We start from the raw sequence: 23,331 nt of genomic DNA, 5'->3' as shown, positions 1-23,331 counted from the left end.
AGGGATGATCACTGGGAGATCAACAACCTCAGCCATTCTAGAAAACAAGTGATTTAGAACATTCAGAATTTCATTAAAATGAAAGGTTTCAGACTATATTCATAATGGACCCAGTGATTACATCCTTATTCAGGCCTTGCTTGGACAAAACTCACATTGTTATCATTATCCAATTCTTATATATAAGTTAATGTCATTGGGCTAAATTTACAAAGGTATTTATATGCTTAAAGATGCAGATAGGCACCTAGTGAGATTTCCACAAGTGCTCAAGCATCTTAGGCACCTAACGCCCATTGAACTCAATGTGGGTTAGCATATGTGTCGTTAGCCACTTTGAAAAATCCCACTAGGTGCTTATCTGCATCTTTAGGCACCTAAATACCTTTGTAAATCTGGTCCAGTGTCCTCAGTTGTATGTGTATGGACTGAGTCTTGGGCCCTATATACTTTATAGTCTTTACTCACTAGATGTATTCTTATTAGGAGGATCAGCTTCATTTAAAATAAATATGGAACAATTGTGGAAAAATATGAGGAAAATAGTTTCTCCATGACACAGAGTCTTATAAATCGTACATGTCTATCACAGCATATAATCTTTTGTATTATGCCTTGAAAACAAACTTTTTATCTGATCAAATGTTTGAGTATTCCTTATTAGATACAAGTTGGGACAAAAGGCATAAATTAAGCAATGTCCTTCAAAATTTGACAGGTAGTCATCCTTACTTGTGAAGTAAATTAGAAAAACTACTCAGACTGAGATTATTAAGAGTAAATGAGAAAATAATCTCAGTACAACTGAAACTATATGAACAAGCTAGAAAGGAAAATTTCCATTTCTGTGATCTGACAGAACTTCCATTCAAAATCTTCTAGTAATATTACATTATAAGTATTGTATCAAAGCAGACCTATTAACTGATCATAACTTTTTGATGTAATGCTATTACTATCTGTTTGTGGAGGCAGTTGCCTTGTGGAAATCAACCTTTTTTGTTAATTTCACATACCTCACTAAACACACATTTTTGTAGTCACACATAAAGAAAGCACATAATCTTTTTAAAACTATGGCAGAGTTCTACCGTGCATGGTGATCAGGCCAGTTATCACAGACATTTTGTAAACCAATTCAACATCTTTAGAAAAGAGATCACCAGACTAAATGCATTTCTAATCCAAGCACTTTGCTATTAATCTTATGGGGATGTTTGAGAAAATACTTATGCTCCAAAAGTGACATGTAGCCAATGGAAGTAGTCATTGTATCTTAGTTGAAAAATGAAACTAATGTGTGGGAAATTTCCTGTGGTAATACTAATCAAATGTCCGTAAAACAGATATTAGGACGAGATGGCCCTCTGGTTCCCTCTACAACACTTAATGTAACTAACTTCATCCATACTTAAACACTTCAGGGTAAAAAAGTAAAAGGCAGTTAGTGTCCTGAATTTTCTTCATGAAGTCTGCACAAAATAAAAGTAAACATGTATGACATAGACATTTTGAGAAATAACCCATCAGAAGTCACTGCCATTGGAATGCTGTAAATGTCATATTCAATGTTCACTTCATATTCTTTTCTTTTTCTGTATAGCATGAACTAATTTTTCAAGTATTTAAAGATATAAGATAAGATAATATAACCCATGAAACGATAATTTATCTAGATTCTTATGTGACCTCATCACAAAAGTATCTGAATATCATTTTTATTGTATTAATCTTGCATGTATATGTGAGTAGTACTTTTCAGTCTAAAATATCTCAGAATGCTTTGTAAACATACACACTTCGAGAAAGAGCGACTATAAAGCTGGAGTTCAGGAATGTTAGTGCCTCAATTAAGTGATCAGACACTATGGTGATGAGCACAGTATACAAGCCTATATAGAATAGCATAATCAGAATTTAATTAACCAAATTTGAATTTAGACGGGAGAGTGTGTCTGAGAACCCTGATCTTGAGAAAGTTCTGTGAGATTTTAAGGATCAGATTTTGGCTAACTTTCCTAATATGTCTATCTGTAAATGTAAAATACCAAATGCAAGAAATAGCTTAGTGAAATATTTGAAAAATAAAGAAATCACAGGGCTATGTTCTAAGTGATGATATAAAATGGGACTATAGATCATATAAACTTCCAGGGAGTATGACATTAAATATTATTCTTTCACCTGAACAAGTTTGTGTTAGGATTCCATAGATACAGTGTTAGCAGAAGGGACTTGAGAATTTCCAAGAAATTGTACTGTAAACCAAATGATAGTTTAGGTCTGGCAGCATTTTGTTATATCTGGGGCACATAACTAATTCCTTTTGGTGCTTTTAAGTAGAGTTCATATTCTTTGCTATTACCTTTTCAACTTCATATAAAATTTATAAATATAATTTATCTCTTTACTAAGGAAATGGCCTAATATCCAAGGTGAAAACATATTAGTTGGGGGAAAAATGCCCACAAGTTTCAGTTACCATTTGCAGATTGGCCGATAATATCAGAACAAATGTGGTGTTGTTTAAGTGCTAACATATTTTTCCAGTAGGCAGTACTGTCTGCTATAGTTAAGTATCTGTCAAGTTTCAGCTTCTTTTTTTTTTTTTTTTAAAGAGAAAATGAAGGACATCTCAGTTCTGTCTCCCATAATAAATTCATGAGGATTTCCAACCTCCTTTGGCCTCTCTGATGCAGTGTCTGTGGTTTTTAAATGTGAAGTATGAACTATTGCTTTTTTTTTCTTAAAACACACATGAATCCAGAGACAATTAATAAATTGCAGTTATGTGAAAATTTGATGTTTTCTCTTAAATGAAACTTTTGAGATTCTTCCATCAATAATGTATGTATGTAGATATGTTACAATAGTCTAGTCAACTGAAGTATTTCCTCCCCTCTAAGTACATGCTTGTTCCAAATTTTGGATCTAAATTATCTTTATAGTTGAAGACTGGAACAAATTCTGTCTACAAATGACTCCAAAATGTTTTGTTTGCATTGCAGAATATGATACACTCTCCATTGGAAAGCTGCTAGCCTGGCTGGCTTAGCTAATTTCCCCACTTACTTAGCAGGCATTATGCAGCAGTACATAAGAACAGCCATACTGGGTCAAACCAAAGGTCCATCTAGCACAGTATCCTGTCTTCCAGCAGTGGCTAATGCCAGTTAACCCAGAGGGAATGAACAGAACAGGCAATCACCAAGTGATCCATTCCCTGCCACCCACTCCCAGCCTGTGGCAAACAAAGGCTAGGGACACCATCCCTGCCCATCTTGGCTAATAGTCATTGATGGACCTATCCTCCATGAATTTATCTAGTTCTTTTTTTAACCCTATTATAGTCTTGGCCTTCACAACATCCTCTGACAAAGAGTTCCACAGGTTGACTGTATGTTGTGTGAAGAAATATTGCCTATTTCATTTGGTGACCCCTAGTTCTTGTATTGTGAGAAGGAGTAAATAACACTTCCTTTTTTACTTTCTCCACACCAGTCATGATTTTATAGACCTCAATCATATCCCCACTTAGTCGTCTCTTTTCCAAGCTGAAAAGTCCCAGTCTTATTAACCTCTCCTCGTATGGAAGCTGTTCCATACCCCTAATCATTTTTGTTGCTCTTTTCTGTACCTTTTAAAATTCCAATATATCTTTTCTGAGAGGGGGTGACCATATCTGCATGCAGTATTCAAGATGTGGGCATACCAGGGATTTATATAGAGGTAATATGATATTTTCTGTCCTATTATCTATCCCTTTCTTAATGATACCCACCATTCTGTTAGCTTTTTTGCCTGCTGCTGCACATTGAGTGGATGTTTTCAGAGAACTATCCACAATAACCCCAAGATCTCTTTCTTGAGTGGTAACAGCTAATTTAGTCCCCATCATTTTATATGTATAGTTGGAATTATGTTTTTCCAATGTGCATTACTTTGCATTTATCAACATTGAATTTCATCTGCCATTTTGTTGCCCATTCACTCAGTTTTGTGAGTTCCCTTTGTCACTCTTTGCCGTCTTCTTTGGATCTAACTATCTTGAGTAGTATCTTAACTCTTTTCAGTACCTTGAGTATTATTGCATGCTTGCACAGCTTGTTACTCTTAGATTCTGAAAGATAGCTCTTTAAAAGTTACTGTAGAAATGTTAATAGTATCCCTTAATTAATTTAGGTTCATTGGTTCATTATTCCAATAAGGTCTGCTTAGATAAAAACTTGTGATAAAAAACTCTGCATAGAATAAATATCTCATATGTAATTAAGTAGGAGATATATAAATCTATTTTAATAGAGTATCCTTTCCTCTAGAAAATATTGAAGATATTCAGTGTCATTTAAGACTGTTGACTTTGCTCTGATCTGCAAAATGTTTTCCTTAGAGGAAGGTAGATTACTCAATAGTAAAATGAGCTTTCAGGCTGTGGAGAAAATGAGACAGGAAGAATCTAGAAATAAACATATTCTTGATCTCCAGCACATTGCATCTGCATGAACCCCTGCTTTCACGCTTTCTGAAGTTGAGAGATTTGATGTGTATAACACACCAAAGTAAAAAAAATGAATCCATATCAAACAGCAACAAAAAAGTGTTATCTATTCCCTTCCAGTGGGACAGCAAGTTACTGCATGGACAAACAGATATGCAAGAGAATTTCAGATCTGACAGGAGTACTTAAAACAGCTTTATTTTAAAGCAGGGAAGTCATTATTAACTCTTGATGGTACTGTACTGATTTTACAGTCAACACTTGAAGAAAGAGGTGAAGTTGTTTTTCAATAAAAAGATCCACCTGACTGCCTGCAATGAACTAGAGAATTCCCTGGTAATGCTAGCAATTCTGACCTCCTCCAATAGGGAATGTAAACAGAGAATATGGTGGAGCCAGGAAGATAAGAAGCTGCTCTCTTGCTCTGAAGGAGTGAGGGTAGCTTCCCCGCTGAAGAAAACCAATTTCATCTATAATTCAGATTTGGACTAGGGAGGAGAGATGCTTTTTTACATAGGTGCTGTGGATTGAGAACCTTAAAGAAGAAAGAGATTTGTTTATTTCGTCATCTGCTCTTGTAAATAAGCTGAACAATAGGCTGCTACCCATTTAGCTGACCCCACCGTGGCTATCTGGCCTGCCATAGTGCCTTATTGCAGAAGTGAAAAATATTAATAGTCTTGAAGCTCCCAATTCTGTAAACGCTGCCTGTTCCATTGCATTATCTTAGGAGTTTTAATGTACAGTGATGCCAGAGAACAGAATACAAAAAGTAATGTTGAAAACCATTTATTTTGGGTTAGCAGAATACTGTACATTGGGTGGCAAGCTGGTTTAGAAGATGATATGAAAAATTAAGGATTTGCTTAAAATTAAGTTGTCATTGGAATTATTAAATTATTTTAATTGCATCCATGATGGATTAGAATACCTTTAAAAATAGAGGACAAAAAGATATGAAATCAAGGGAAATTACACACATGTCCAAGGAAATGTTTGTTTCGCATTTTGAATCTTCTGATAGTTAGACCAGTACTTAAAAACAATGCATGAATGTTACTGAGGTGTTGGTAGTAACATCATAGTTGAAGCAGCAAAGAGTCCTGTGGCACCGTATACACTAACAGACGAATTGAAGCATAAGCTTTCGTGGGTGAAGACCCACTTCATCGGATGCATGTAGTGGAAATTTCTAGAGGCAGGTATAAATATGCAAGCAAGAATCAGGCTAGCGATAACGAGGTTAGTTCAATCAGGGAGGATGAGGCCCTCTTCTAGCAGTTGAGGGATGTACTGGCCGCCGCTTCCTGCAGCCCCCATTGGCCTGGAAAGGCGAACCGCGGCCAGTGGGAGCTGCGATCGGCCGAACCTGTGGATGCTGCAGGTAAACAAACCGGCCCGGCCCACCAGCGGATTTCCCTGATGGGCCACGTCCAAAGGTTGCCGATCCCTGCCTTAGATGTTAGCTCAGGGGAAGAACCACTTAGCCCTGTCCATAAGATCCTTCCTTCAGAGCCCTGAGTCAGAGCAACCAAACTTATAATCAGAAAACAACGTTTCTAAGGCCCAGGTCAGGCTAGTATTCTGAAGCCCAGGAGAATCCAGCATGGCTTCTGGTCCTTCTCTTCTGCTCAGCTTCTTTTTCCTATTTGTTTATATCCCCAGGGTGGGGCAGAGTACTCCTTGATTGCGCCCTGGCTGCTCTGGCCGTAACCTCCCGATTATCCCTCAAAGGGTTAGTACACCTTGCTAGAACTAAACGGCAGATTTTCAAAAATACCTGAGTAATTTAGCCTCATAAATGCCTAAATCTATTTTGAAAATGGGACTTATCCTCTTAATTCATTTAGGAGATTTTGAAAATTTTACCCATAGGGCTCTTTAGCTCAAGCAGCAGAAGCCTTAGTTATTATGTGAGAAGTCCGGAATTCGGTGCCTGCTGATGATCCATGATGGATGATCATAACAAGTGACAGGGAATAGTTTGCTTCCTGGTATACAGGCAGCTGGGATAGTGAGTGTGGGCAGGAGGAGGTGAGGAGTCTCTCTTTATTTGCTGTCTCCTCCCCTGTGCAACCCTGCCTAGTGTGTGGCTAGCCTTGTGACAGCCAGCCTACTGTGAAGGATGAAAGATGTAGCAGGAATATAGGATTGTATGCACACACTCTGAATATAAAATTGTTTCCTGAGTCACAATCACATTTTTAAGGCATATTTTCGTTTACGTAGCTTCTGTTATTTCAGTGTTGGAACTACTTATGTACAGCTATAAGGTTTGACAAAGGCAGGTATTGTTGTTCCTGGAATGTGGTGAACCATTGAGAAATCAGAATGGCTGAATTCACATCTCTGTGCATCTTCTTTTTGATTAGATAAATTCCTTTAGATTAGTATATTTACAGTCTTAAAGCTTTTCTTTGTAATACTGTATACATTTGCACTCATCCACTGCTCTTTACTGCCAAATCACACAGTTCTTCCAGACCTTGAGGTCTGAGTGGAACAGGTACATTGAACTGTTAAAGGAGACCAAGCATTTCTCATTATATTTGCTTAGTATGGGATTGAATCTGTTTGATTACTTTACTGTTGCATCAGAATTCCATTTTTGTTGGTTGATTGCTTAAGATGACACTGTCTCCGTTGATAGCTTACATTTGTTTATGTAAAATATTAGCAGTAATGCTAACAGTGGTTACAATGACTTCCATGTCCTCAGTCAGCCAGTATACTTAGTCATTCTTAGTGTGTTATATAGCAATTTTTTCTTAACACGTTAGAAAAGATCTATTGGATGAATTCCACCCATGATAAAACTGTATGAAAACAGACATTTTACTCCTTCCAATGGTCTGGATCATAATATATGAGTCCATTGTGCATTGTCTAATTTTGTGTCTGTTTCTGTAAAATGCCAACGCCACCATAGCAGATAGAGAGAGAGACTAATAGAGATGGGTTTGAGAAACCAAAGTGGTAAATAATCATTCAAAATATAATGTTTTAGACGGTTATTAGAGCTGGATCATTAACATTGACTGTTTCCATTTTCAAATGTGTTGGTCATCTATTACTTTCTCAAACTGTCACCCTTTAGGCTGAAATTTTCCAGGTCTAGTCTAATCCAAAGTGGTGACTTTCTTTCCAAATTAAAAAAGAAATGTTTAGCCACTTTCAATTAGGAAGTGAGTGAAAAGAGCTGCTTTACTGTTTGTTTGTTTTTGGCTATCTTATCTTGAACTGCTTGAGTACCTCAGCAGTATGAGGTAGAAGCCTGAAAATTGGCAGGCTCATAGCCCTTAGCTTGAAGATGTGCCTCTAATTGATCCAGTGAAAATCTATTTTGACTTCATCAAATGAGGAAGGTTTAAATAAAAATACTATGCATACGTGTATTAGACCCCTACCTCCTTCATTTCCAAAGTGCGATATTTGTGAAGAAAGTGAGCCAGGGGTCCTTGAGACTTGTGCCTCATATGTTTGGTGTGCAGTTAAATTAGATGGGTGCCTAACATTGAAAAGTAAAGATAAAAAATAAATTTTGAACACCACTTTCGTTCACTTTACACCTTCCAATCTGCCTGCTGAGTGAGGCATGCTGGAATATAGGTTAATAGACAGGGCAGCAGAGGTTTCTCCAAAAGCAAGGTAGACAGCCCTCACTGTATTGACTTTCCAGTTGTGGAGCAAAGTTCTGCTGTGGAGTTGAGAAGTCATTGGGAATTTTGCTTGATTAAAGATGCCCTTGGTCTCTTTTGACCCATGAAGTCACTGAACGTAGTCGTGACTCAGACTTTGCCACATAGCAAGGCAATGACTTTCTAGTATGGCTCTGTTCATATTTATATACATCTTTGGAAAAGAATAAACTTTTCCTTTTCAATTTTCAATGCAGATTATTGTGGTTTAGTACACTAATTGTGGGTTGGTACACTTTCCTTATGTACACGCCATTCAAAGAGTTTGTTCATTAGATAACTATTTTTAAAATCCAAGTATTTGTCATCATATTTTGAAGAAAGCTTAAGTTCTAACTAATAGTGCCAAATAGAAGTGCAGCAAGTAATGCCAAATATCACTAGTATTTCCAACCACATTCAGAAGTGGTTAGATGGCTTAATAATAAAATGTTTCTATTCAGCAAGAGTATTTATCTCAGCTTGAAACTGTTAAAGTTTGGGAAGGTGGGAAAGTAGGATGCAGTCAAATATCTGCAAATGAACTTGTTGAAATTCAATCAATTAACATTTTAAATGTGAGGAAAGTTCCTGGTATGCAGGGAAAATACAGCTGCTTCTCAACTCTGGTTTGGAAAACTCATTGAAGATGCAGTTCCATTCCAGTTTCTGTATATGAAGCAGGATGCTCTATGGCAAAAGCGGCTGCCTAAGGGAATTCTAGCATGTCAATAATACAGAAGTTCTATTTTCCATACCTTTAACTTCTTGCTGTTAACACTCCTGTGCAGTTGCTCTCATTATAACCATGGGGTTGCTGTGTTCTAGCCTGTGCTACTTTTAAATAGGGAGTGTGAGAGTGTTCCTCATAGTGCCACTCTGGAAATATTTCAGAGTAGCAGCCGTGTCAGTCTGTATTCGCAAAAAGAAAAGGAGTACTTGTGGCACCTTAGAGACTAACCACGAAAGCTCATGCTCAAATAAATTGGTTAGTCTCTAAGGTGCCACAAGTACTCTGGAAATATGTATTTTAAAAACATTAAATTAGTATAGTTCCCCAAATAAAATCACACAATCTGACATACCACTGTAGAGAAAGCTTACAGGCCACTACAACAAGTCAGTGTCCTACTGGTGTTTTTTTTTACATGTATTATAACATTTCATTGCCAGGTGAGAAGTTAATTTAGTCCCAATTGTTTCCTGTCAATAGAGCTGAGTAAACATCTTTCCATACCTAGATCCCATATATGATCTGATACCATAAGAGGTTAGGACACAGCTTGTTAGATATGGCATGACACTCTGGCAGTGGAATGGTAAGGGTCAGCAGTGAGAGATGGTATATATAGTAGGAGAGACAGCAATATGGAGAAGTATGCAGATGAGAATGCATTGGGTAGAGGCAGGGAGAGAAGCCCTCCTTGCTGAGAGAAAGAAAGTGGGGAAAACCTGAAGAAGAGAGGAGAAAGAGAGAACTTCACACCTTAGTCAAATTCCAAGCACCTACACTAGGATGTTTCTTGGCAGCCAGATCCAGCCAGTTTATTACTTTTTCTGTCACTAGAGTGTCACAAAGAGGTTAGAACATGGCCACGAATTGGCTCACTATGTCTATTTACACATGTTTGAACTGATTATTTTCCTCTGAGTTCTGTTGGGACCTGTGCAACAAAATAAGAGGGTGTGGGTTTTTTTGTTTGTTTTTGTTTTAAGTAGTAACTAACCTACACATGGGTTTGCTGGGCTAATGAACTTTTCTGTGATTAAAAAAGCATTACAGACTTTGTGAAACCACAGCATATAGCTTAAAAACCTCACTTCTCCAGCTTTCCTTTATAGGTTGGCTTCATGCTGTAGACTGATTCCCTGGTTGATTTGAGGTCATCTGTGTAGTGAGTGTTGGGATGTCACATCAGAGTAGCAATCAGCAATCCCTAGGCAAAGCTGGATGGACCCAAGAAAAATAAATGCTTTAAATTAACATTTTGCTGAATGCCATGGAGGCATACAATTGCATATTGCGGTAGTTAAAGTAATTTGATCAAAATAATTTATGGATTATAGGTTACTTTAAAAGAAATATATATATAAAATCTGTAGACCAGTTGCTGTGACATCAGTAAATCATCCAAACAAAATATTAAGCCCTGAATATGTGAAACTTAAAGAGATGACAGAATTAAAGAATAATAGCTATCTGTATCTATGGTCTGCAGCCATTACAGTCTGTCTCTTCCAACTTGTAGATCTGTGCTGATCATGCTCCTTTGGGGATAAACAAATAATGATTTCTCCAGGCTTCTCCTTCTCTAAGTCTGAGCAGGAGACAAAACTTTTTGGCTGTGTTATCAAACAACTTTATCCAACATTGACATCTTTCATTAGTAACATTAGAATTAATGCTTTGAGTGTTTAAGCTAGAAATATACCCTACATGCATTAATGCAGATAATGCCTGACATGTACTTCCATTATAATGCCCTGTAAGCATCTTAGAAAGATTAAAGTTCTTGCTGCGCTTGCTTTTCTGTAGTTATTTCCATTATAATTCAAACATCATTTTTTCACTTCCCCTTCCACTTTTACACATTTAGTTTTGCAGCAGTGGAAATGACTTTGTGATGGGATCCCCGGGGTGCAGCCTGGGACTGTGGGACTACTGTGCCCCTATACCTCTCGAGCCTGGGCTGTCTCTCACAATGCTTTGCTGGTGACAAGCAGCAAGCCTCTCCAGGTGCTGTTATCACTCAGCACAATAGCATGTGGAGCCCCACCCCCAGCTAGATTGCATGACTGCTCCCAGAGCCACTCATGTATCACACAGGGAAAGGCACCAGCCAAATCCCCACAGCTCCCAGCCTGGTACCTCAGGAATATACCGTCTTGCACTCCTCAAGATGAGCCGTGCAAATTTATTAATTGGTTCACCACTTCATTAATGGAAAGTGGATATACACCAGCCTTTACAAACCTGAGCAACCACCCTTACCAAACACTTCAGGCAAACTCACTAGTAAACAGTTAAACAAATTTATTGACTACAGAAGATAGATTTTAAGTCATTATAAGTGATAGGCAAAAAGGCAAAGGTAGTTACCAAAATAAAATAAAATATAAGCGCGCAGTCTAAACTCTCAACCCTTTTAGACTGAGCAACATCTAGATTAAGCAGGTTTCAGAGTGGTACCCGTGTTAGTCTGTATCAACAAAAACAATGAGGAGTCCTTGTGGCACCTTAGAGACTAACAAATTTATTTGGGCATAAGCTTTTGTGGGCTAGAATCCACTTCATCAGATGCATGGAATGAAAAATACAGGAGCAGGTATAAATACATGAAAAGATAGGAGTTGCCTTATCAAGTATGAGGTCAGTCTAACGAGACAATTCAATTAACAGTAGGATACCAAAGGAGGAAAAATAACTTTTGTAGCGGTAATGAGAGTGGCCCATTTCAAACAGTTGGCAAGAAGGTGTGAACCGTAGGGGGAAATTAGTATGGGGGAAATTAGGTTTAGGTTTTGTAATGACCCAACCACTCCCAGTCTTTATTCAGGCCTAATTTGATGGTGTCCAGTTTTCAAATTAATTCCAGTTCTACAGTTTCATGTTGGAGTCTGTTTTTGAAGTTTTTTTTATTGAAGAATTGCCACTTTTAGATCTGTTATTGAGTGACCAGGAAGATTAAAGAGTTCTTCTACTGGTTTTTGAATGTTATAATTCCTGATGTCATATTTCTCACCCCACTGGATATTGCAGTTGATAGTACACAGGTTTCACCCTGGAAATCTGGGCCAGTCCCCTCAGTTGGTGTCTTCAGTCTTCTCTGAGTGTCCTTGTTGCTTCCAGCATAGGTGGGGGCAGGAGAAGGGTGAAGCATGGGCCCCCTGTGTTCTGTTTTATACGCTTAGTCCATGAGCTTGGAGAACACAAGTCCACGCGTATCTGCTTGGCATTGCTGAGTCCCCAGGCAAGGCTGAGTAATTCTTCTGGTGTGGCCTTATGTAGGTAAGTCATTGAATTGTAGCTCCTTCCTTGCTGGAAAATGGCTGTTGGTTGTTTGACACCCCGCTCAGGCATTGGTTACTTTCCTTGCTGTTGTCTCTGGGGAGCTAATATCTGGCTGATTCCCCAACTTACAGCATGTTTTAGTGACAACCATACAACACAATCTCATAACTTCATATGCACTAAAAATATACATATTTAGATAGTACCGTGACTTTCAGCTGATTATAACCTTTTCCCTGATACCTCGCATGGCATGCCTTATATGCAATATCACAATTGTATACAGATGAGGAATATGGGGGTTACAAGATGCTCCCCCAAGGTATAGTATGTCACAGACTTCTCTATGGGACCACCAAAGATACAAGGGTAAAGAGCCAAGATGATATCTGCAGTATTTTGCAAACATCCCAAATATTTTAGCTGTCTGCGTTCATCTGGAAAGGCAAGCTCATCACTTCTTAATGGCACAAATATGTATGGATAATGAGACCAGACAGAATGATTGTAGATAAATTCATGCATAGGTGAGACATATGGGGCTTGATTTACTTCTGCAGGTGCAGAAAGAGGAAGTGTGAGAGAGATTCTGGCAGGAGCTCTGTAGGAGGCTCACCAGCAAAGATGCCATTGGAAATACATTGAACTCTTCCTTTCTTCATCACTATCCAGAGGAACAGTGTGACAGCTTTTATAAGGGCATAATGTGTGTTATCCCTCCCTCTGCTTCTCCCTCCCTTCTGCTCTAGCATGTGCTCCTCCAGTGTCTCTGGAGAAATTCTCGCTGAGTTATGTAGCAATCATTTTACCCTCTTGTAGAAAGTGGGTAGTTGCTAGGAATCACATCTTCCATAGTTAACAGAATTGGTTTTGGAGATGTATCGCTTAGCTTGTTTAAAAGAAGAAATAATTGCACTTGTAGTGGAAGTAAGCAATACAGGTGAACGTTCAATAGATAATTCTTACAAGGAATGTTATCTATCTAGTAACCTGCTGCCTGAGCAAAGAGTCTCATGAAAGCTATGGTAACAGAGAAAAGTGGGTTTGGGACGAAGGGCTTATAATAAAAAGCCTCAACCACAGAATGTTTCCCTCTCAACAACACTATTAAAGTAATAGTTTGATACTCTTTGTAAATCTTTCTTTATTGGCTGTGTAGGACAGTATAGTATTTCCTAGATACGAAACTTCACGAGATTGATGTCGTCTCTAGGATTTTCTGTTACAAAATGGTCTGTCGGTCTTATGACCGCTTCAGTTTCACTGCTTTGAATAAAAGAATTGGGGAAAGGTAGTTGCTCCAGGGATGTAGTTAATTGCTTATTAGCGTTAACTTTTGTTGTCGGCTACCAGTGAAATTTTTGTATATAATAAAATAAATAGCAAAGTATGTCTCTTTCTTGTCAATGAAACATAGAGAATTTGCGAAAACTTGTTGGCATCATCTTACTCCAAGTTTCTTATATTTGGAATGAATTTTTGATGCAGTTGTTTGTATTTGTTGTTTTGATGCAGTTTTTTGTATTTACTGATACAGAATATTTTGATGGGTAAAGAGTTGTTTACATAAAGTCCCTAAGTTTTTTGTACAGCTTGACAGTTTAATGTTAGTGAATTAATATTAGCTTTTTTTAAAAAAAACACACCATTTGCAAACTGTACATGTTTCAGGGACAGCTGCTGATTGTTTAAAAGCCTTTCAATCTGTCTGTCAATATAGAAAGGAATAAACTGAGTATGGATGAAATGTTTGCTGTTGAGAATATTTGTAGTTCAGAAATTTCATTTATAAAGCAATCTCTCATGGACGTGCTCAGGGCACTAGGACAGCAGTGCAAAAATCATAAAAACAAATAAAACCATCATAATTAAAAACTTTTAAACATAGAGGGGATGCTGGCAAGTAATAAATAAGGCGCCAATAATGGTCATAAATTGCATTTGCAGAAACCACTTTTTAAAAGTTTTTTTTTAAGTGGGGAGGGAGTGGGTAAGATTGATATCAAGTTTTACATAAAACAAGAGATGAATGGGAAAATATCAAGAAATAACAAAACTGAAAATGTTTTATTTTTATCCTTGAGGAGACTGGGGATGGGTGGGAGAGACACTAGCAGAACAATGGAATTAGTATTAGTAATACTGAACCAAATATGATTTAAAAAAATAAGTTGCTTTCCTGTAATAGCCATATGGAAGAATGCTTATGTTTATTGAACTGTGGATTCCCACGTCGTTTTTGTTGATTGCATATCAACTACAGTACCAATGTATGGTTTGGATAACTATGCAAAAAAGTGAAAATAACAATATTAAATATTTTAGACATTGGTTCCAATTTTTGTTTACAATATATCAATACATAATCCAGAGGTCTGTTTTAATAAGTGAAAATAAATTTAAAAATAAAAAGCATGTTACTGATGTATTAAAACACAATTCTGATGTAAGTTATGGTTGAGGAAAAAACAGGAACATAATATACTTAATTACCCATGTAATTTTTGTTCTTCAGAATGGCAACAGCTCTTGCCAGAATGAAAACTCTGGCTTCAAGAAATTGGTTCCATGAATGATTATAATAGACTATTAATATTTGCTCTAGAGTCTGCTTTTCAGGCCAGGAACTTGTGGTTTGATACCTCCAAATAGGGTGTTTTATGTATGCTGAAAAAACCACAGTTTTTTTCAGAGTAGCAATCTCTTTCTAAACACACACATTTATTTACAATTCCATCCTTCCATTTATGCATCATTTTAAAAACTAATTTTTAATGTTCACATACAGGCAAAGGTTTTCTTGCACTCAGTCAATTACAGGATCAGAGCCATAGGGCTTAATCTTGCTTTGATTGAGGTAAGTGGAAATTTTGCCATCCTCTTCAATGGGAGCAGTATTGGACCCAGAATTTCCATTGAATTCTTACTATGAATTGTAGTAGTATTAAACATTTATATTACAGTAGTACCTAAGGCTCCTGATCAGGATTGTGCTAGATGCTGGACAAACACATAAGATATTTTTTTATTTCATGGAGGAGTTTAAGCTGCTGTTCACTTGTTTTCTTAATTTTCTCAAGAAAATATTAGAAACAAATCTGATGCTATAAACTCAAAGGTCTGAAGAAGCAAATACAACATTTAGTAGTCCTACAACTGACCCTTGCACGCATACAAAGTCCCATTGATTTCAGTAGGGTTTCTTCACATGCTCATGCACCTCTTTATAGGACCATGGATTTAGGAATAAAATTGGTCCCTGATCCTGCAGTCCTTACTCAAGAAAAGCTCCCATTGTTATCAGCAAGGCTGAAGAACTGGACCCTAAATCGCTTGTCTTTTGGTTCTTGGTATTTTGCAGGGTTATTAGAGTGTAGAATTAAAAATATTTTCTTTTGTATTCTTAAGAATAATTGTGGTGGTCCTAGGTCAAATTTAAGGCTTGCTTAAATGCTTAATCAAATAACTTAGAGGAACCTTTCTAATGTAAATGTGCTCGTACATGTAACCAATGTACTGCACACTGAGCTTATGACTTGTCATATTGCATTTAAAGGTTTTACCTGGCAATACAAACAGTGCACTCTTCAGGGACATACATTTTAAGAAAGCTATAATCTCATTTTGCTGTCTGTTTTCCTTTTATGGGCTATGACATTCCAGGAAAATAAGACTGTTCAATGTAAGCTTATGTTTTCTCACCTTTGAGTATTTTGTGAAATATATATATATATATATATATCAAAATATAGTATTGATGTAAAAAGATCAGTTTGCCCCCGACTTCAGTGCTGCAACGTAATGTTCCTGCCAAATATCCATATTGTGACGATTTGGGGAATCTATCTGTGCACAACTCATGAATCCTGTTTGATATTGGGGATTCTCTGTGTATATGTCAGACTGCAAATTCCAGTTTGAATTCTCTGGTGTCTTTTTGTCTCCATGTGGAGTTAAAATGTACAGGAGAAAATGGAAATTATTGCACCTGGCACAGTGCTAACAACGGAAGGTTGAGGAACCGTGGTCATCCATTCAAATGGAGTATCCTTGGACAAAGAGATGCTACTACCCAGGGCAAATAAGTTTTTCAAATCTGAACTCCAACGGGGAGGCAACTAAGCAGCAGATCATCTGGTGGGGGACTTTGATCACCTGAAGAGGCTGAACAGGGAGTTACCTGACAAAGGGGACTGGAAGTTAAAGAGAGAGGGTCTCTTGCAGGACATTTTAGAGAGCAGTGGGGCACTGACTGCGGTGATCAGGGGCAGAGAGACTCCATGATTAGGAAGAGAAGGCATGTGCAAGAAAGGAAGGATCCTGAACATCCTAAAGGACTCTGACTTAAACTCAAAGAACACTTGAAAGAGAGGAGACTTAGGCAGGGAAATGCATACAGGTGTTTTATTATTTTCTTCAGATCTTTATATGTTTTGTGCTGTCTTCTGTGACTTTTTAACCTTTCACAAAGTCTGGTGTTTCTGTTCGCTTCCACTATCATGTGTCCCTGAAGAGGTGAACTGTAACCCAGAGTACCCATGAATGGGAATGGTGGGAAAGGGTGTATTAAAGCAACAGGGATGTCTGTGTGTGTATGTGGTGGGGGGGAGGTTAATCACTGGTTGTGGAGGCTTAAGGCAGCTGGCCCATGAGATCCTATTTCCATGAAGGGGTAACAGACGGAGTTGAAGGAAAGAGACAGCGCTGGAGCCCAATGAGACTTGGGAAGCTTATACCACATGGGTCTAGTGTTGTGGTACCCAAGCATAGCAGCCTGGCAAGTGTCCAGCCAGAGTGAGCTTGACCAGGGCTGTGACACATAATTTTACATATTTCTTCTGCTTGCTGGCTCAAAGTGTAAGTTTGTGTACATTCAACATCCACAGTAACAGTGTTGGGTATGGATACTTTGACAAAAAAGGATGTGGTGACGGGGGCAGAGTTAAGTGTATGGTCTGGGGTGTGTAAGATAACTGTGATGGTAGTGTTAGTAGTAAGGTTTGTGGTGGAGGAGGTGTGGAGGGTGTGACTTGCAAGGTAGCTCACCATTTCTTTTCGTGTGATGTCTCCTACAGGTATGTCGTGCCTGTAACTGTTTCACAACAGTTACATTATATTCCCCATCCTTGCTTATGTTATAAGCAACTCATTATTCCTAAGCATTGCACACTGGTAGAACAGAAAAATAACACTCTATGCTTAAAATCTTAGCTTGGAAAGAACTGAAAACTATGGAAAATGAGGGGAAAACTCTAAAAACCCACAAAGATAAAATTGCACACAGTGAGCTAAATTCATTGTTGTATGTAACTCTACTAATTTCAGTGGGGTTACATCAGGGAGGAATATAGCCCAATATGTTAAATAACCATTGTTTTTTTCCTGATATTGAATATCAGCAGGAATTACTTCTTAATTTTAAATGAAAAGTATATCATACAATAAGTTGTTAAATATATTTTACAAGTAAGCCAATCTGATATAAATTATTAGATTCTCAGTGACACTTTTGCAACTGTTTGTATTGAAGCTCATGTGCTTTCATCCTGGAAGATGGTTCAGATTGTAGCTAATGACTGTTGATCTAATATCTGGCTAGTGGAAGTTATTTGTTCCTAACAGCCTCACAATGCACTCAGCTCTTCATATGCACACTGCAGAGATCTCCAACATTGCTCATATTGTGGTCATACCTAAGGAATGTGTCAGTCTAGTTTATATAGCTGAGTGGTGATTTCTGTTCTGCTCATTTTCTTTGTGTGATTTATAAACCCAATTTATGGAACCTTGTCCTGGGGCATGGCCACCCTGTAGTGTCAACCCTGCTCAAGCATGGCACTGCAGGTGGTGCCTGCCTCAGTTTCTTTCCCTGAAGTGGGTATCCTAGCTTACAACACACAAATCAGTGCTGGAGATATGGGTTGGCCCTCCAGCCATGTCATAAACAAGCTTCACCCCTTCCAGGGTTTAAAAAAAAGTTCAAACAAAAAAAGTGCTTCTGCACTTATGGTCTTCTCTTCAGCTGCTCTGTGGGCCACATTCTCAGCTGTTTTCTGGGCTACCTTTTGAGTCTTTCCCCTGCTCCAGTATCCTGTACTCAGTCCCTAGGCTGGTTCTCCTGGAGTACCATTCTCAGCCCCTGCTGGGCTCTGTTTCTTGCATCTTTCCCTTCTTTGGTATAGAGCACTGATGCCCAGGCTTGTTCTCTTAGATTACCTGGCCTCCAGCAGACCCTGGCTCAGCTAACCCACAGGAGTCTGCTTGCTCCCTGGGGTTCCACATCCCTTGACTGATCTTTTTCAGGCCTTTTTATGAGGCCCAACTGATTCCCTTAGTCTCATTCCATCAGGCTGGAAAGCAGCTAATTAATTCTGACACAGGTAGGGCTGACTCTATCTTCCCTTAAAAGGAGTCCCTCTTTTCTAAATACACTACTGAAGTGCTCCACCAGCCTGCCTCAGGCCTTCTACATGACCCACCACAAATCACTATTGAGGAACAGACTTTGGAGACAGTCGAGCACTTCTGCTACCTCAGTAGCCAACTTTCTCAAAATGCAAAAATTGATAGTGAGATATAGCACAGGATCCAGTGTGCAAGTGCTTCCTTTGGAAAATTGCACAGATGCGTTTTCATAGACCATGACCTACGGCAGGAAACCAGGATCCACAGAAACACAATGCGAGGAGTGTCCCTCTTATTTGTGGTCTCATCTTCCAGCTCTGCTGATGTTGCCTTTTTCCTTCAAATTTCTCCTTTAAAATCAGTCCATTGTCCTCATTCTAGCTGTGTAATTTAATGGTTCACTTAAAATCTATTTCTTTTTGCTAGCTGTAAAAATCCCAAACTAATTTTAAATATATTTCAATTTGGAACATATGTAGATACAAATCCAAAAGTTTAATATAAGTTCTGTGTTTTTACTGACTTGTTCATCACTTTTGTGCAGAAATACAGCTGCTTACGGTTATTTCCATGGGTTGTAGACCTGTTATGTGGAGCTTTTCAGCTCCATGACTGATTCAGACATAAATGAGCTTAGATTTGCTGTTTTTTCACCTCTTTGGCAAATATCAAATGGCTAAGTGAGATTTTTTTATTTCCGATTCCTCAGCAAAATGAGTTATTTATTTAAATTAGAATCATAGAATATCAGGATTGGAAGGGACCTCAGGAGGTTATCTAGTCCAACCCCATGCTCAAAGCAGGACCAATCCCCAATTTTTACCTCAGATCCCTAAGTGGCCCCCTCAAGGATTGAGCTCACAACCTTGGGTTTAGCAGGCTAATGCTCAAACCACTGAGTTATCCCTTCCTCCCTCCCCAATTAAATTGCCTATTTTTACTTTATATGTTAGGGACATACAAATATTACACTAGTAGGGGGTTAATTTCCTTACTAAGCCAATTGGAATAAACACCATTCTGCGTAGGACAACAGGAAAGCATACAGAGAATTGCTGTTGTCTTACTTACTGTTTCATTTTTAAATGGTAAATTCAAGAAGCTATTGTATCTCATTTGCAAGGAAGTTTAATTAATCTCCTTGCAGTTATCCAGCTCTACTTTTACACAATTTCATGATGAAGTGACTATTTTTAAACTCAAAAGGCATAATTTTTTATAAAGATAGCAATTACACTTAAAGTAGAAATGTTGGTCATTAAACAGTAATAAAAGAAAAAAAATAACTCAGTAGGGGTGCTAATGCATAGCTTTGTTTGAGGAAAGGAATTAATCAACTTTTAAATTTACCCCTGTAGCTTGATCAAGAAGTGTCTAACAAATATTATGAGACAGCTTCTTCTGTGGCATTGACCAAGTTATCCTCTTACGGCTGGAGTTGGTCAAAGTACTCAGAAATGTTACAGTACAGTTAGCTATGGTCAGAGATGTAATTGATATCCAGTTTTTAAAGGAGATTAAATTTTCTACAACTCTGAAATTATACATCGTGAGTGAAGCACTATGGAAACGGGCATTTTCATGTTTCACTCAGTTTTTCTCATTACTGGAGGAGGAGACAGAGTCATGAAGATGATGTCATATAAATACTAGCAGCATGAGAAATGAAGATTTGTTTTTCAAAGAGTGGCTGAGATTACATTTAAACCCATTATAAAAATAATTGTCTGGAAACTGTTCCCAGTCACTTGTGGTAAGTGCGTTATACAAGATATAGTTTCTGTCCCAAAGAATTTACAATCTGGATTTTAGATGTGAAGTGAATGTGGGTGTGTCACAGATCTGTTCATGGTTGAGCGCCCCCTCTACGAGCTACATGGGGAGCGCACACCAGTCCAATTATCTCCTGCCCTAGCAAGTGTTACAGGGCATCTTTCTAGTGGGCTGGCACTCAACCCTCCAGCTGAGGCCCTTGGAGTCTTATCCCCTGTTGGAGTCCCAGGTAAAACAACAAAACCATCTGCAGGCAGTAAACAGGGTTAAATGGAAGGAAGGAAAGGAGAAACCTGTAAGCAGCCCCCTCCAGAATACAGGCCTCTCTTACTTCAGAGTGGGCCCTGGGAGTATCACTATCCACTTCAGAGTTCACTGGGATTTCAGTGGAAGTATCAGTCCTCCCTCCCCTTCTGCTCAGGGGCCCTGCACCCTCCTTCTGTGAGGACAGGGGCTCTGCAGCCTGTCAGTCATCTCTTAGGGGCTGGAGAGGCTTAACAGTCTGCTCTTTACCGAGGGTTGCCCAAGTCTGAGAGGAGTTCCCTCCCTTTTGACTTTTGCCTCCTTTCCTGGCATGATTTACAGGTGTAGAGGGGCATCTGAGCCCAGGCAGCTCCTTAACCCCTTCCATGCACCCCATCACAGAGTGACAAAGAGTATAAAGAGGATGGGGCAAGGAAGAAAAAGGGATCACAGCACAAAGCTGAGGGTTACAGCAATAGCCCATATGGTGTGTGAGTTTGAATGCTGCAGTTCGAATGGGGAACTGAAAAGTTTATGAAGCAATGCAGTTACTTCGAAACTCAGGTCTAAAATAGTCAAAATGTGGAAGTCTTTTCAGGGATGTAAGACACTTTAGATTTCATTCAACTCATGCTGAGTTAGAGCTTTTACTTTTGATTGGAAAGTGGCACGCATTTGTTGGTACAGCCAAATTCTTAATATGATATGATGGTACAATTGTCAGATTAGATGAAGATACCCTGGTAAAGAGAATTCAGAAACACATGAACCAAAATTTTCAAACTTGGGTATCTGAACTTAGACATCTTGATCCATATTAGTCACATAGATAAGTGACCTGGTTTTCAGAGGGGTGGAGCACTGCAACTCGAAGTCAAAGGAAGTCAGCAGGAGTTGTGAGTGGTCAGCACACCAATTAGGCACTTATTTAGGTGACCTGACTCTGGATCTACATGCCTGACTTTTAGACACCCAATTTTGACAACTTTGGTTAAAAGGAACAACAAAACCTGTAAACTTGCACCTGTTAATGATATTATGCCTGTCAGTCCCTTAAAAATAATTAAGGAATATTGATAGCTGTACTGGTCCTGGTGACCGTTGCTAGCTCTTGGAAAGAGATGTAATGTAGACACAGGATGATGCACTTAAAATATTTTAAAATGTCTTTAGCCTACAAATTGTTTTGTTTTTCATACCAATAAGAATTAAAACATTAAAGAAAACAAAACATTGACATTTTTATTTCAGTAAGAATACTTTTAGGAATTATTGTCTCATACAAGTTTTGTGAATATCGATACCTTAGATAGTAATCCTAACTGACGACAGCATCATTAGTGGTTTAAGGACAGAACAAATCAATTACACATTTCCCTGCACTTCCATTTGTAAAACAAGCCATGTGTGATTTAAATATCTTAAAAATATAGACATCTTTCTAAACACACAAAAACTTTATGGGTCACTCTTACTCTTTATGAAGATGGGCTTGATTCTCTTTTCACTTACACCCATTTTTCATTGATGTAACTCTTCTAATTTCTGTGGAGTTACTCTTGATTTATCCTTATGTTACTAAGAGGAGAGTCAAGTACCAAAACCTGACTATTAATTTTGATAGATGTGACTTGGTTCCCATTATGGCATTCCTTCAAAAACAAGCTGCACTTTATCTGTGCCAGAAATTGATATGATGTTAGTACATCCAACTGCAATGTCAAACACATTGAAAGTTTGACTAAAATATGAACAGCATATGCTAATGCTCTAATACACATGTCATAGTGCTAACCATTTAAAAATGAGGGCGGAAGGGTCTGATCATAAGAGTACTATCAAATTTTATGGTAGGAAAATAATTTACCATAATGGGCTTGATTTAGATTTCATTTAAACCAAAGTTAATTAGGAGTAACAATATAGAAGCCAGTGGAGTTATAGGAGTTGAAAACTGGTCTGAGAGATCAGAATCAATGCCAATGGCGCTCATGGAATTCAGATGACTTTTATAGCATGCATATATCATACATACTTCCAATCTGTTTGGACTTTTTCATCAGAGGGCTATTTACCATTATGTAAGAGTATGAAACTCTCAAATCCCTGGCAGTATGTTCACAATGCATGTTGCAGTGTGAGGTGATCTAAAGCAGGAATAACAGCCTTTATAGCTAGAACACACCACAGAACTCTGGGGATGAAATCCTGGCCCCATTGTTGTCACTAGCCAAACTCCCTTTGACTTTAGTGGGGCCAAGATTTCACCCATGAAGTCTGACAGACGCCAACTTTTTACCAGAAGTAAAATTCAGCATCCAAGTTGTTATGAACCCTGTAAAAGATGGAGTTTCACATGAAAATGCTGACAGGCTGTTAATTATAGTGACCTTTCCCGGCAATGCTATAACTTAAGATGCATTATTCAAACAATGGAAAGCTGCAACAGTTCCACTCCTCTTCAGTGGATGAAACATAAAAGCAAGACATTTTTTATTTCATTGATTATAGTACCCTGAAGAACAGCCGTATATTTACTGGGTGCTACATTTTATATCACTACATTGTAATGAAATAGTAATACTGATTTAGCACTCTTGGTTTTTAGTATAAATTAGTGCACTACTGTAGATTAAATGGATCCAGGCTGATTCTTTCCTTCAAACTGAACACAGCCTGGCCCAGTTTTGGCATTCAAGAAAGTTTGTTTTAACTTTCAAAAA

The 23,331-nt window shown here is 38.2% G+C and overlaps 1 protein-coding gene across 4 annotated transcripts in view; it reads left to right on the top strand.

Moving 5' to 3' along the window:
* WDR27 (WD repeat domain 27) overlaps positions 1-23,331 on the top strand; it is a 191,561-nt gene that overhangs the window by 140,581 nt on the left and 27,649 nt on the right. The window lies entirely within an intron of this gene.

This window comes from Caretta caretta, chromosome 3 (genome assembly GCF_965140235.1).
Source record: "Caretta caretta isolate rCarCar2 chromosome 3, rCarCar1.hap1, whole genome shotgun sequence".
Classification (NCBI taxonomy): Eukaryota; Metazoa; Chordata; order Testudines; family Cheloniidae; genus Caretta; species Caretta caretta.
The sequence above is the reverse complement of the archived record's forward strand: the minus strand, read 5'-3'. Positions and strand labels throughout refer to the sequence as shown.